The following is a 13,138-nucleotide window of genomic DNA, read 5'->3' on the forward strand; positions in this document are numbered from 1 at the left end:
TGTACACAGTTTGGTTTACACTTTCCCACGTGACATTGTCCTGCTGGACAGTTTAAATTTCAAAAAGTTTTACCATCCAATTGACACTTGACAACATCGCAAGTGTCAAAAAACATGGAAAAAATTAGTGTACAAATAACAAAGTTCAATCGTTAAGAACCTTGCGACATGTACACTATGGTGTACCCTTTAGTTTACACTTTGCCACGTGTCGTTACCCTATTGGACAGTTTAAATTTCAAACAGTTTTCCATCCAATTAATGTTTGACAACAATGTAAGTGTCAAACAACGCTTCAAAAATTAGTGTACAAATAGCAAAGTTCAATCAGTATGGACCTTGCGACATGTACACTATGGTGTGCCCACTTTGACTTACACTTTGCTACGTGACATTGCCTGCTGGACAGTTTAAATCTCAAAAAGTTTTCCCATCCAATTGACACTTGATAACATTTCAAGTGTCAAACAACGTATCAAAAATTAGAGTACAAATAGCAAAGTTCAATTGTTAAAAACCTTGCGACATATACACTATGCTGTACACTTTAGCTTACACTTTGTCACGTGACATTACCCTATTGGAAAGTTTAAATTTCAAATAGTTTTCCCATCTAATTTACATTTAACAACAATGCAAGTGTCAAACAACGTGTCAAAAATCAGCGTACAAATAGCAAAGTTCATTCGGTAAGGACCTTGCTAAATGTACACTATGGTGTACACTTTAGTTTACACATTACCACGTGACATTATCCTTTTGCACAGTATAAATCTCAAATAGTTTTTCCATCCAATTGACACTTGAAAACAATCAAGTGTCAAACAACGTGTCGAAAATTTGTCTACAAATGGCAAAGTTAAATCGGTAAGGACCTTGCGACTTGTACACTATGGTGTACACTTTAGTTTACGCTTTGCCACGTGACATTACCCTGTTGGATAGTTAAAATTTCAAACTATTTTCCCTTCCAATCGACACTTGACAACATTGTAAGTGTCAAACAACGTGTTAAAAATCAGTGTACAAATAGCAAAGTTCAATCGGTAAGAACCTTGCGACATGTATACTATGGTGTACACACTTTGGTTTACACTTTGACACATGACATTGCACTGCTAGAAAGTTTAAATTTCAAAATGTTTTCCCATCCAATTGACACTTGACAGCATTGCAAGTGTCAAAACGTGTCAAAAATCAGTGTACAAATAGTAAAGTTCAATCGTTAAGAACCTTGCGACATGTACACTTGGTGTGCACCTTAGTTTACACTTTGCCACGTGACATTACCCTGTTGGACAGTTTAAATTTCAAAAAGTTTTCCCATCCAATTGACACTTGAGAATAATACAAGTGTCAAACAACATGTCAAAAATCAGTGTACAAATAGCAAAGTTCAATTATTGGAATTTTTCGACTTGTACACTATGGTGTACACACTTTAGTTTACGCCTTGCCACGTGTCATTACCCTACTGGACAGTTTAAATTTCAAATAGTTTTCCTGTTCAATTGACACTTGACAACAATGCAAGTGTCAAACAGCATGTTAAAAATCAGTGTACAAATAGCAAAGTTTAATCGGCAAAAACCTTGCTACATTTACACTATGGTGTACCCTTTAGTTTATAGTTTGCCACGTGTTATTATCCTATTAAAAAGTATAAATTTCAAACAGTTTTTCCATCCAGTTGATACTTGACAACAATGTAAGTGTCAAACAACGTGTCGAAAATATGTGTAGAAATAGCAAAGTTCAATCGGTAAGGACCTTGCGACTTGTACACTATGGTGTACACTTTATTTTACACTTTGCCACGTGACATTACCCTGTTGGACAATTTAAATTTCAAACTATTTTCCCTTCCAGTCGACACTTGACAACAATGTAAGTGTCAAACAACGTGTTAAAAATCAGTGTACATATAGCAAAGTTTAATCGGTAAGAACCTTGCGACATGTACACTATGGTGTACACTTTAGTTTACACCTTGCCAGGTGATGTTACCCAGTTAGACAATTTAAATTTCAAATAGTTTTCCCATCCAATTGACAATTGACAACAATGCAATTGTCAAACAACGTGTCAAAAATCAGTGTCCAAATAGCAAAATTCAATCGGTAAGAACCTTGCGACATGCACACTATGGTGTACACACTTTGATTTACATTTTGCCATGTGACATTGCCCTGCTGGACAGTTTAAATTTGAAAACGTTTTCCCATCAAATTGAAACTTGACAACATTGCAAGTGTCAAACAATGTGTTAAAAATCAGTGTACAAATAACAAAGTTTAATCGTTAAGAATCTTGGGACGTGTACACTATGGTGTGCACTTTAGTTTACACTTTGCCACGTGATATTACCCTACCGGACAGTTAAAATTTCAAAAAGTTTTCCTATCCAATTGACACTTGACAACATTTCGAGTGTCAAACAACGTGTCAAAAATCAGTGTAAAAATAGGAAAGTTCAATCGTTAAGAATCTTGCGACATGTACACTATGGTGTAAACACTTTAGTTTACACGTTGCCACATGACAATAACCTGCTAGACAGTTTAAATTTCAAACAGTTTTCCCATCCAACTGACACTTGACAACAATGTAAGTGTTAAACAACGCGTCAAAAATCAGTGTACAAATAGCAAAGTTCAATCGATAAGGACGTTGCTACATGTACACTATGGTGTACACTTTTTCGCGTGATATTACCCTATTGGACAGTTTAAATTTCAAACAGTTTTCCTATCCAATTGACACTTGACTACAGTTCAAGTGTCAAACAACGTGTCCAAAATAAGTGTACAAGTAGAAAAGTTCAATCGGTAAGAACCTTCCTATATGTACACTATGGTGTACACTTTAGTTTATGTAGAACCTCAAATAATTATAGACACATTAGTGACACTAAGACATGAATATTGGATGACTAAAGTGTATTTCAGATTTTTAGTCTCATTTGAGACCCATTTTCGATATAGGAAAGATTCGATTTGGAAAATGATATCTAAATAAAAATTGTAGCTCTTTGAGTTAGATTTCCAACGCATTTTGAATTACCTCAATCGAATATTGGGAGAAAAAGTTATGATAGAAACACTGAAAGCTGTGCAATGTCAACCGGACTACAACCGTTCGACCGGAATTGCCTGAAATGAAAATTCTCATTTTTCTCTAGAATTTAAATATTTATTTTCATCAATTATTTTCTCAAAGGGCCACCCACATTTTTGGCAATAAAAACCCCACTAAATTGAAGCATTTAACCTCAAATTTAAATGGCACCCATGTTTTCTCTCTTAAATGAAATTTAACCCTTCATTTGTTTTAAGTTATGGGATATTTACCGATAAATAGAGACCTCATTTCACTCATTTTTTCTCACACTAAAAGCAAGAGCTTTTACACACTGAAGAAAGAGTTTCCAAGAGAGAAAAAGAGTGGGAGAAAAACTATTTTTCTTAGAAGTTTAAGAAGTGCTTTCAAGTATCAATTCTCAACGGTTTTCAAGCATCCAAGGAGTGCATTTCTTTCAACGTCCAAGTTTCATCGAAGTTTTCAATCCAAGTTTTCAAAGTTTCAAAAGCATCAATCAAGGTTGGTAGAGGTACAATGTGTTTAATCGTGTTAAGTTATAAGTTTCGATTCATGTTAATGTTTGTATGTCAAATGGTACTCCGGTATGGCATATCCCTCTATGTTAGTGGTTGTATGTCAAATGGTACTCTGGTACGGCATACTCCTCTATGTTGAAGAAATGTTCATATGTCAAATGGTGCCCTCGAGTACGGCATATCCCTTTATGTCAAATGGTGCCTTCGGATACGGCATGTATGAAAAGTTATAAAGTTAATGTTTTGAAATGTATAGCTTGATCACGAATGCACCTATGACACCTATTGAGTTTTTCAACTCACGGGTTTAATCCCATCTCTACAGATTGAAGGAACTCTACCTCAGGCATGGATGGAGGAGAAGATGGAGAGTGATGCAACGAGTCCATGAAAATCGAGTGAATAAGTGATTTGGATTTATTTTTATGAAATGTTTTCCAATGTTATTTCTTTAAAGTTTTGAATAATGCAGAATGTGAGAACAAGTTATGTTTTCTTCAAATAAATTACATTTTGTTATTTTGAAAAATGATTTAGTGTTTTTGTTTAAAATATTTGAAGTATTGTTATTTAAATTATTATCCGAAGATGTAAGCTTCCGCTAAAACGTATACACTTTTTACTAAACCACCAGTTAGGCTAAGTAAAGTAAGTAGCATTCTGATCCACTAGGGGTCGGGACGTTACAGCGTGGTATCAGAGCAAGGTTTAGTCGATTCTGTAGACCAAGTATGTTTTTTTTAAACAAAAGGAAAATGAAAAGTTTAAGATATTCCATGGCATCGTGCATCCATCCATCAATCTCATCCTATGGCCCAGGTATGTTCATGTTTAAAGTTAATGATTATGTTTATGTTATGATGCTTTGATATGATTTGGAGATGTGTTATTTAAAGATATGTAATGGACTTGGGCAAAAGCTAAGGGCTTAAAGGGAATTGCATGATATGAAAGTTTAAATATTTATATGTTTTCTTTAAGCAAAGAAAAAGTATGATGTATGTGAAAATGCAACAGATATGGCTTGTAGAACGGCTAGGGCATATAGAGAAGCATTGAACCGTAGAATTGCTATTCATTCATATGAAAACTATGTAACTGATCCGACCCGATCGCTTAGCGAACATGTGCATGACATCTGTGAGAGATGCATGACGACGGTTAATGCTGGTATGGAGATCACGCATATTGAGGCCATAAATAACCTCATACATTCCCTCCCACCTCAATGGGGAGATATGGGAGTCACGGTTAGAGATGAAATGTTAGAAGGCAACCCAAACCTATTTGAGTTTGAGAGGTATTGCCATGCCCTGATTGATTTGTGGGATGATGTAATCCATGAGGAGCCTAAGGAGGAACCTTTGGCTGAGGAAGCAGATCCTGAAGACCCGAGGATGATTTAGAGAATGATCCTGAGCCTGAGCCACAGGTTAAGATGGACATAGAGTTTGGACCTGAGGCAGAAGACTCCTCCAAAGATGAAGCTCCACTAAAGAAGATCCGTAGAACTTATAGGGATTAGATTTAAATCCTTGTAATAGCTTCCCTTATGTCAAGAAATAAAAAACTATCTTCTTTGCTTTAGTATTCAAAGAATGAAACTAATAAAAATCATATGTTTTATCTAAAGGAAATGGCCCGCGAAAACCAAAACTTGATAAGAGACCTTCTCCGAGCGGTTCAAGACCTAGGCAGGCAAAATCTGAACCAAGCTCAACCCCTAGGCATGGATTGGTTAGGTTGCAATTACGCCACCATCCGATGTAAGGAAATGGAAGTATCATTTTAGAAACCAGGAGAGGAACCATTTTTGTTCCTTGGAATGAAGATGAAACCCCTTATTCGACTAGTATCGGCTTTACAAGTTGAGAAGATGTTGAGAAAAGAAACATGTCAAGGATATCTAGTAAGTATCTCAAGAGGGAAATAAGAGACGATAGGGGTTGAAGAAGTACCAGTAGTATGGGAATTCGTAGATGTGTTTCCAAAAGATCTATCTGGTATTCCACCCGATAGATAAGTGGAATTCACCATAGACCTAATTCCCGGGGTGGCACCAGTATCTAAGGCCCTATATCAAATGGCCCCAAAGGAACTACAAGAATTAAAGAAGCAGTTGCAAGAACTCCTGGATATGGGCTTCATACGATCAAGCGTATCTCCATGTGGTGGGCCGATGTTGTTTGTAAAGAAGAAAGATGGAAGCGTGAGGATGTGCATCGATTATAGGGAGATAAATCGATTAACCATCAAGAATAAGTACCCACTCCCAAGGATCGAGGATCTGTTAGATCAACTGAAAGGAGCTAAGGTATTTTCCAAGATCGACTTATGATCGGGATACCATCAACTGAAAGTAGAGATCAAGGATATACCTAAGACAGCTTTTAGAACTCGATATGGACACAATGAGTTTACGGTGATGCCGTTTGGGCTAACCAATGCACCTGCATTGTTCATGACTGATGAATCGAGTGTTTCATCAATACTTGGATAAGTTTGTCATAGTCTTCATCGATGACATTCTGATATATTCCAAGAGTAAGAAGCAACATGACGAGCACTTGAGAATAGCCTTAGAGGTATTACGCAAGGAGAATCTGTGTGCCAAATTCAAGAAGTGCGAGTTTTGGTTTGAACGAGTTAGATTTCTTGGACATCTAGTTACTGCCCAAGGGATTGAAGTAGATCCAGCAAAAGTAGAAGTAGTAACCAACTGGAAAGCACCAACAAATGCTGGCGAAGTACAGAGTTTTCTAGGATTGGCTGGATATTATAGAAGATTAATAGAAGGGTTCTCTAAAATAGCTGGACCAATGACGCAGTTTATAAGGAAGGGAGTAAAATTCCAATGGACGGAAAAATGCGAACAAAGTTTCCAAGAACTTAAGAAGAAGTTGATATTAGCACCTGTATTAACATTACCTGAAGGTACTGAAAGGTTTGTTATATACAGCGATGCATCCAAGCGAGGATTGGGATGTGTACTAATGTAGAATGGAAGAGTGATAGCCTATGCTTCAAGACAATTGAAGAAACATGAGCAGAACTACCCGACGCATGATTTAGAACTTGCAGCGGTAGTACACGCTTTGAAGATATGGCGACACTACTGTATGGACGAAAGTGTGATATCTACACAGATCACAAAAGTCTCAAGCATTTCTTCACATAGAAGGAATTGAATATGCGACAAAGACGATGGTTGGAATTGGTGAATGATTACGACTGTACTATTCACTACCATTCGGGTAAGGCTAATGTTGTGGCCGACGCTCTAAGTAGAAAATCAATGGGACAATTGACGTCACTACCCACCTCTCAAGTGGAGTTAGTCAAGGACTTGGAAAAGTTGCAGATCGAAGTGGTTACCACACCAGGACAAGTCACTGCTCGTCTAGCAGCTTTAATAATTCGACCTACTCTTAGAGATCGAATTATAGAAGCACAAAATAAAGACTCATTTTTGCAAAAGATTAAGAACGAAGTTGGTACCGATAAGAAAAAGGACATTGGAGTAGCTGAGGATCAGGCACTAATATTTAGAGGAAGAATTTGCGTGCCTAAGGATGAACCCTTGAGAAACGAGATATAAAAGAAGCTCATTCCACCCTGTACATCGCACATCTTGGTGGTACGAAAATGTATCGAGATCTTCGAGATACATTTTGGTGGAAAAATATGAAAAGAAGTATAGGGCTGTATGTGCAAAAGTGCATGGTATGTCAACAGGTTAAGGCAGAACACCAAAAACTAGCTGGATTGTTAAATCCACTAGATATACCTGAATGGAAATGGGAAAATATCACGATGGACTTTGTGGTTGGATTCTCGAAGTCAGCAAGAGAAAATAATGCTATATGGGTAGTAATGGATCAACTAACGAAGGCAGCTCATTTTCTTCCAGTGAAAATGACATTCAGTTTAGACCAATTGGCACAATTGTACATTAAAGTGGTTGTGAGATTACATGAAGTACCTGTATCCATTATATCTGACAGAGACCCAAGGTTCACGTCCAAATTTTGGAAAAGTCTACAAGGAGCTATGGGAACGAAGCTAAACTTTAGTACAACATATCACCCTCAGTCCGATGGTCAGTCTGAAAGGACCATCCAAACTTTGGAAGACATGCTGAGAACATGTGTTTTGGATCTAGGAGGTAATTAGGAGTTATACTTACCTCTAGTAGAGTTCGTTTATAATAACAGTTTCCAAGCAACTATTGGAATGGCACCATACGAAGCTCTCTATGGTAGAAGATGTAGATCGTCTGTTCATTGGGATGAAGTCAGAGAGAAGAGAGTTTTAGGACCAGAAATAGTTGAAAGGATGGTCGAGGTAATCGATAAGATCCGTGCAAGAATAAAGGCAGCACAGGATTGACAAAAGAGCTATGCAGATACAAGAAGGAAGGATTTAGAATTCCAAGTTGGGGATAAAGTGTTTCAGAAAGTAGCACTGATGAAATGTGTACTTAGATTTGGAAAGAAAGGTAAGCTACGACCCCAGTAAATCGGACCTTTCGAGATACTTAATAGAGTCGGAAATGTGGCTTACTGACTAGCTTTGCCACCTGAATTATCGGCAGTGCACAATGTGTTCCATATATCGATGATAAAGAAGTATGCACATGATCCTAATCATGTAGTGAGTTATCAAACCTTGGAGGTACAGAAAGATTTATCGTACGAAGAACTGCCGATCAAGATATTGGATCGAAAAGTGCATAAACTAAGGAATAAAGAGATTTAGCTGGTTAAGATACAGTGGAATCATCACGGCATAGAAGAAACCACTTGGGAAAAAGAAGAAGAAGCCAAAGACAAGTATCCAACATTATTCGCCCAATCAGAAGGTAAATTTCGAGGATGAAATTTTAATTAAGGTGTGGGGGATGTAGAACCCCAAATAATTCTAGACACCTTAGTGGCACTAAGACATGAATATTGGATGACTAAAGTATACTTCAGATTTTTAGTCTCATTTGAGACCCATTTTCGGCATAGGAAACATTCAATTTGGAAAATGATATCTAAATAAAAGTTGTAGCTCTTTGAGATTTCTTTCCAACGAACTTTGAATTACCTCAATCAAATATTGGGAGAAGAAGTTATGATAGAAACACTGAAAGCTATGCAGTATCAACGGACTACAACCGATCGACCAAAACTGCCTGAAATGAAAATTCTCATTTTTCTCTAGAATTTAAATATTTATTTTCATCAATTAATTTCTCAAAGGGCCACCCACATTTTTGGCAATAAAAACCCCTCTAAATTGAAGCATTTAACCTTAAACTTAAATGGCACCCATATTTTCTTTCTTAAATGAAATTTGACCCTTCATTTGCTTTAAGTTATGGGATATTTACCTATAAATAGAGACCTCATTTCACTCATTTTTTCTCACATCAAAAGCTAGAGCTTTTACATACTAAAGAAAGAGTTTCCAAGAGAGAAAAAGAGAGGGAGAAAAACTATTTTTCCTAGAAGTTTAAGAAGTGTTTTCAAGCATCAATTCTCAATGGTTTTCAAACATTCAAGGAGTGTATTTCTTTCAAAGTCCAAGTTTCATCGAAGTTTTCAATCCAAGTTTTCAAAGTTTCAAAAGCATCAATCAAGGTAGGTAGAGATGCAATGTGTTTAATCGTGTTAAATTATAAGTTTCGATTCATGTTAATGTTTGTATGTCAAATGGTACTTCGGTAACGCATATCCCTCTATGTTAATGGTTGTATGTCAAACGGTACTCCGGTACGGCATACGCCTCTATGTTGAAGAAATGTTCATATATCAAATGGTGCCCTCAGGTATGACATACCCCTTCATGTCAAATGGTGCCTCCGGGTACGGCATGTATGAAAAGTTATAAAGTTAATGTTTTGAATTGTATAGCTTGATCACGAACGCACCTACGACACCTATTGAGTTTTTCAACTCACGGGTTTAATCCCATCTCTACAGATTGAAGGAACTCTACCTCAGGCATGGATGGAGGAGAAGACGGAGAGTGATGCAACGAGCCCATGGAAATCGGGTGAATAAGTGATTTGGATTTATTTTTATGAAATGTTTTCCAATGTTATTTCTTTAAAGTTTTGAATAACACAGAATGCGAGAACAAGTTATGTTTTCTTCAAATAAATTTCATTTTGTTGTTTTGAAAAATGATTCAGTATTTTTGTTTAAAGTATTTGAAGTATTGTTATTTAAATTATTATCCGAAGATGTAAGCTTCCGCTAAAACGTATACACTTTTCTAAACCACCGATTAAGCTAAGTAAATTAAGTAGCATTCCGGTCCATTAGGGGTCGGGGCGTTACAATTTACACTTTGCCAAGTGACAATACCCTATTGGACAGTTAAATTTCAAATAGTTTTTCCATCCAATTGACACTTGACAACAATGCAATTATCGAACAACGTGTCAAAAATCAGTTAATAAATAGCGAAGTTCAATGGGTAAGAACCTTGCCACATGTACACAAAGGTGTACACTTCTATTTACACTTTGCCACATGACATTATCCAGTTGGATAGTTTAAATTTCAAACTATTTTCCCATCCAATTGACAATTGACAACAATGCAAGTGTCAAACAACGTGTAAAAAATCAGTGTACAAATAGCAAAGTTCAATCGGTAAGAACCTTGTGACATGCACACTATGGTGTACACACTTTGGTTTACACTTTGCCACATGACATTGCCCTGTTGGACAATTTAAATTTGAAAATGTTTTCCATCCAATTGACATTTGACAACATTGCAAGTGACAAACAATGTGTCAAAAATCAGTGTACAAATAACAAAGTTCAATCGCTAAGAGCCTTGTGAAATGTACACTATGGTGTATACTTTAGTTTACACTTTCCCACGCGACGTTAACAACCCAGACAGTTTAAATTTCAAACATTTTTCCCGTCCAACTGACACTTGACAACATTACGAGTGTCAAATAACGTGTTAAAAATCAGTGTAAAAATAGGAAAGTTCAATCGTTAAGAACCTTACTACATGTACACTATGGTGTACACACTTTAGTTTACACCTTACCACGTGACAATACCCTACTAGACAGTTTAAATTTCAAATAGTTTTCCCATCCAATTAACACTTGACAACAAACAACGCATCAAACAACGCGTCAAAAATCAGTGTACAAATAGCAAAGTTCAATCGATAAGGACCTTGCTACATGTACACTATGGTGTATACTTTTTCGCGTGACATTACCCTATTGGACAGTTTAAATTTCTAATAGTTTTCCTATCCGATTGACACTTGACTACAATACAAGTGTCAAACAACGTGTCCAAAATAAGTGTACAAGTAGGAAAGTTCAATCGGTAAGAACCTTGCTGTATGTACACTATGGTGTGCACTTTAGTTTACACTTTGTCAAGTGACAATACCCTATTGGACAGTTTAAATTTCAAACTGTTTTCCCATCCAATTGACACTTGACAACAATGCAAGTGTCAAGCAACGTGTAAAAAATCTGTGTACAAATAGCAAAGTTCAATCGGTAAGAACCTTGCTACATGTACACTACGGTGTACACACTTTAGTTTACACTTTGCCACGTGACATTACCCTACTGAACAGTTTAAATTTAAAACAGATTTCCATCCAATTGACACTTGACAACATTGCAAGTGTCAAACAACGTATCAAAAATCAGTTTACCAATAGCAAAGTTCAATCGGAAAGAACCTTGCTACATGTACACTATGGTGTACAATCTAGTTTACACTTTGCCACGTGTCATTACTCTGTTGGACAATCTAAATTTCAAATAGCTTTCCTATCCAATTAGCACTTGACTTACACTACAGTGCACACTTTAGTTTACACTTTGTCACATGACATTACCCAGTTGGACATTTTAAATTTCAAACAGTTTTCCCATCCAATTGACACTTGAAAACAATGCAAGTGTCAAAAAACGTGTCAAAAATTAGTGTACAAATAGCATAGTTCATTCCGTAAGAACTTTTCTACATGTACACTGTGGTGTACATTTTAGTTTACACTTTGCCTCATGTCGATAACCTGTTGGACAGTTTAAATTTCAAACAATTTTCCCATCCAATTGACAGTTGACAATAGTGCAAATGTCAAACAATGTCTCCAAAATCAATGTACAAATAGCAAAGTTCAATCGGTAAGGACCTTGCTACATGTACACTATGGTGTACACTTTGCCACGTGACACTGCCCTATTAGACAGTTTAAATTGCAAACAGTTTTTCCATCCAATTGACACTTGACTACAATCCAAGTGTCAAACAACATGTCCAAACTTATTGTACAAATAGCAAAGTTCAATCGTAAAGAACCTTGCTACATGTACACTATGGTGCATATCTTAGTTTACACTTTGCCACGTAACATTACCCTGTTGGACAGTTTAACTTTCAAATAGTTTTCCCATCCAATTGACACTTGACAACAATACAAGTGTCAAACAATGTGTCAAAAATCAATGTACGAATAACAAAGTTCAATTGGTAAGGACCTTACTACATGTACACTATTGTGTACACTTTGCCACAAAACATTACCCTATCGGACAGTTTAAATTTCAATTAATTGACACTTAACTACAATGTAAGTGTCAAACAACATGTCCAAATTCAGTGTACAAATAGCAAAGTTCAAACAGTAAGAACCTTGCAACATGTACACTATGGTGTACACTTTAGTTTACACTTTGCCACGTGTCATTACCTGTTGGACAGTTTAAATTTCAAATAGTTTTTCCATCCAATTGAAAGTTGACAACAATGTAAGTGTCAAACAATGTGTCAAAAATCAGTCTACAAATAGCAAAGTTCAATCAGAAAGGACCTCGCTACATGGGCACTATGGTGCATACTTTTCCACGTGGCATTAACCAAGTTGATAGTTTAAATTTCAAACAATTTTCCCAACCAATTGACACTTGACTACAATGCAAGTGCCAACAACATGTTCAAAATCAGTGTACGAAACTAGGAAAGTTCAATCGGTAAGAACCTTGCTATATGTACGCCATAGTATACACTTTAGTTTAAACTTTGCCACTCACATTACCATATTGGATAGTTTAAATTTCAAACAGTTTTCCCATACAACTTACACTTGACAACAATGCAAGCGTCAAACAACGTGTTGAAAATTAGTGTACAAATAGCAAAGTTAAATCTGTAAGAACCTTGCTACACGTACACTATGGTGTACACTTTAGTTTACACTTTGCCACGTGACATTTCCTTATTGGATAATTTAAATTTCAAACAGTTTTCCCGTCCAATTGAATCTTGACAACAATGTGAGTGTTAAACAACGTGTTGACGATCAGTGTACAAATAGAAAAGTTCAATCGGTAAGGACCTTGCTACATGTACACTATGGTGTATACTTTAGCTTACACGTTGCCACGTGACATTACCCTGTGAGACAATGTTAATTTCAAGAAATTTTCTCGTCCAATTAACACTTGACAACAATATAAGTGTCAAACAATGTATC

Source organism: Olea europaea, chromosome 19, assembly GCF_002742605.1.
Source record: "Olea europaea var. sylvestris chromosome 19, O_europaea_v1, whole genome shotgun sequence".
Taxonomy (NCBI): Eukaryota; Viridiplantae; Streptophyta; class Magnoliopsida; order Lamiales; family Oleaceae; genus Olea; species Olea europaea.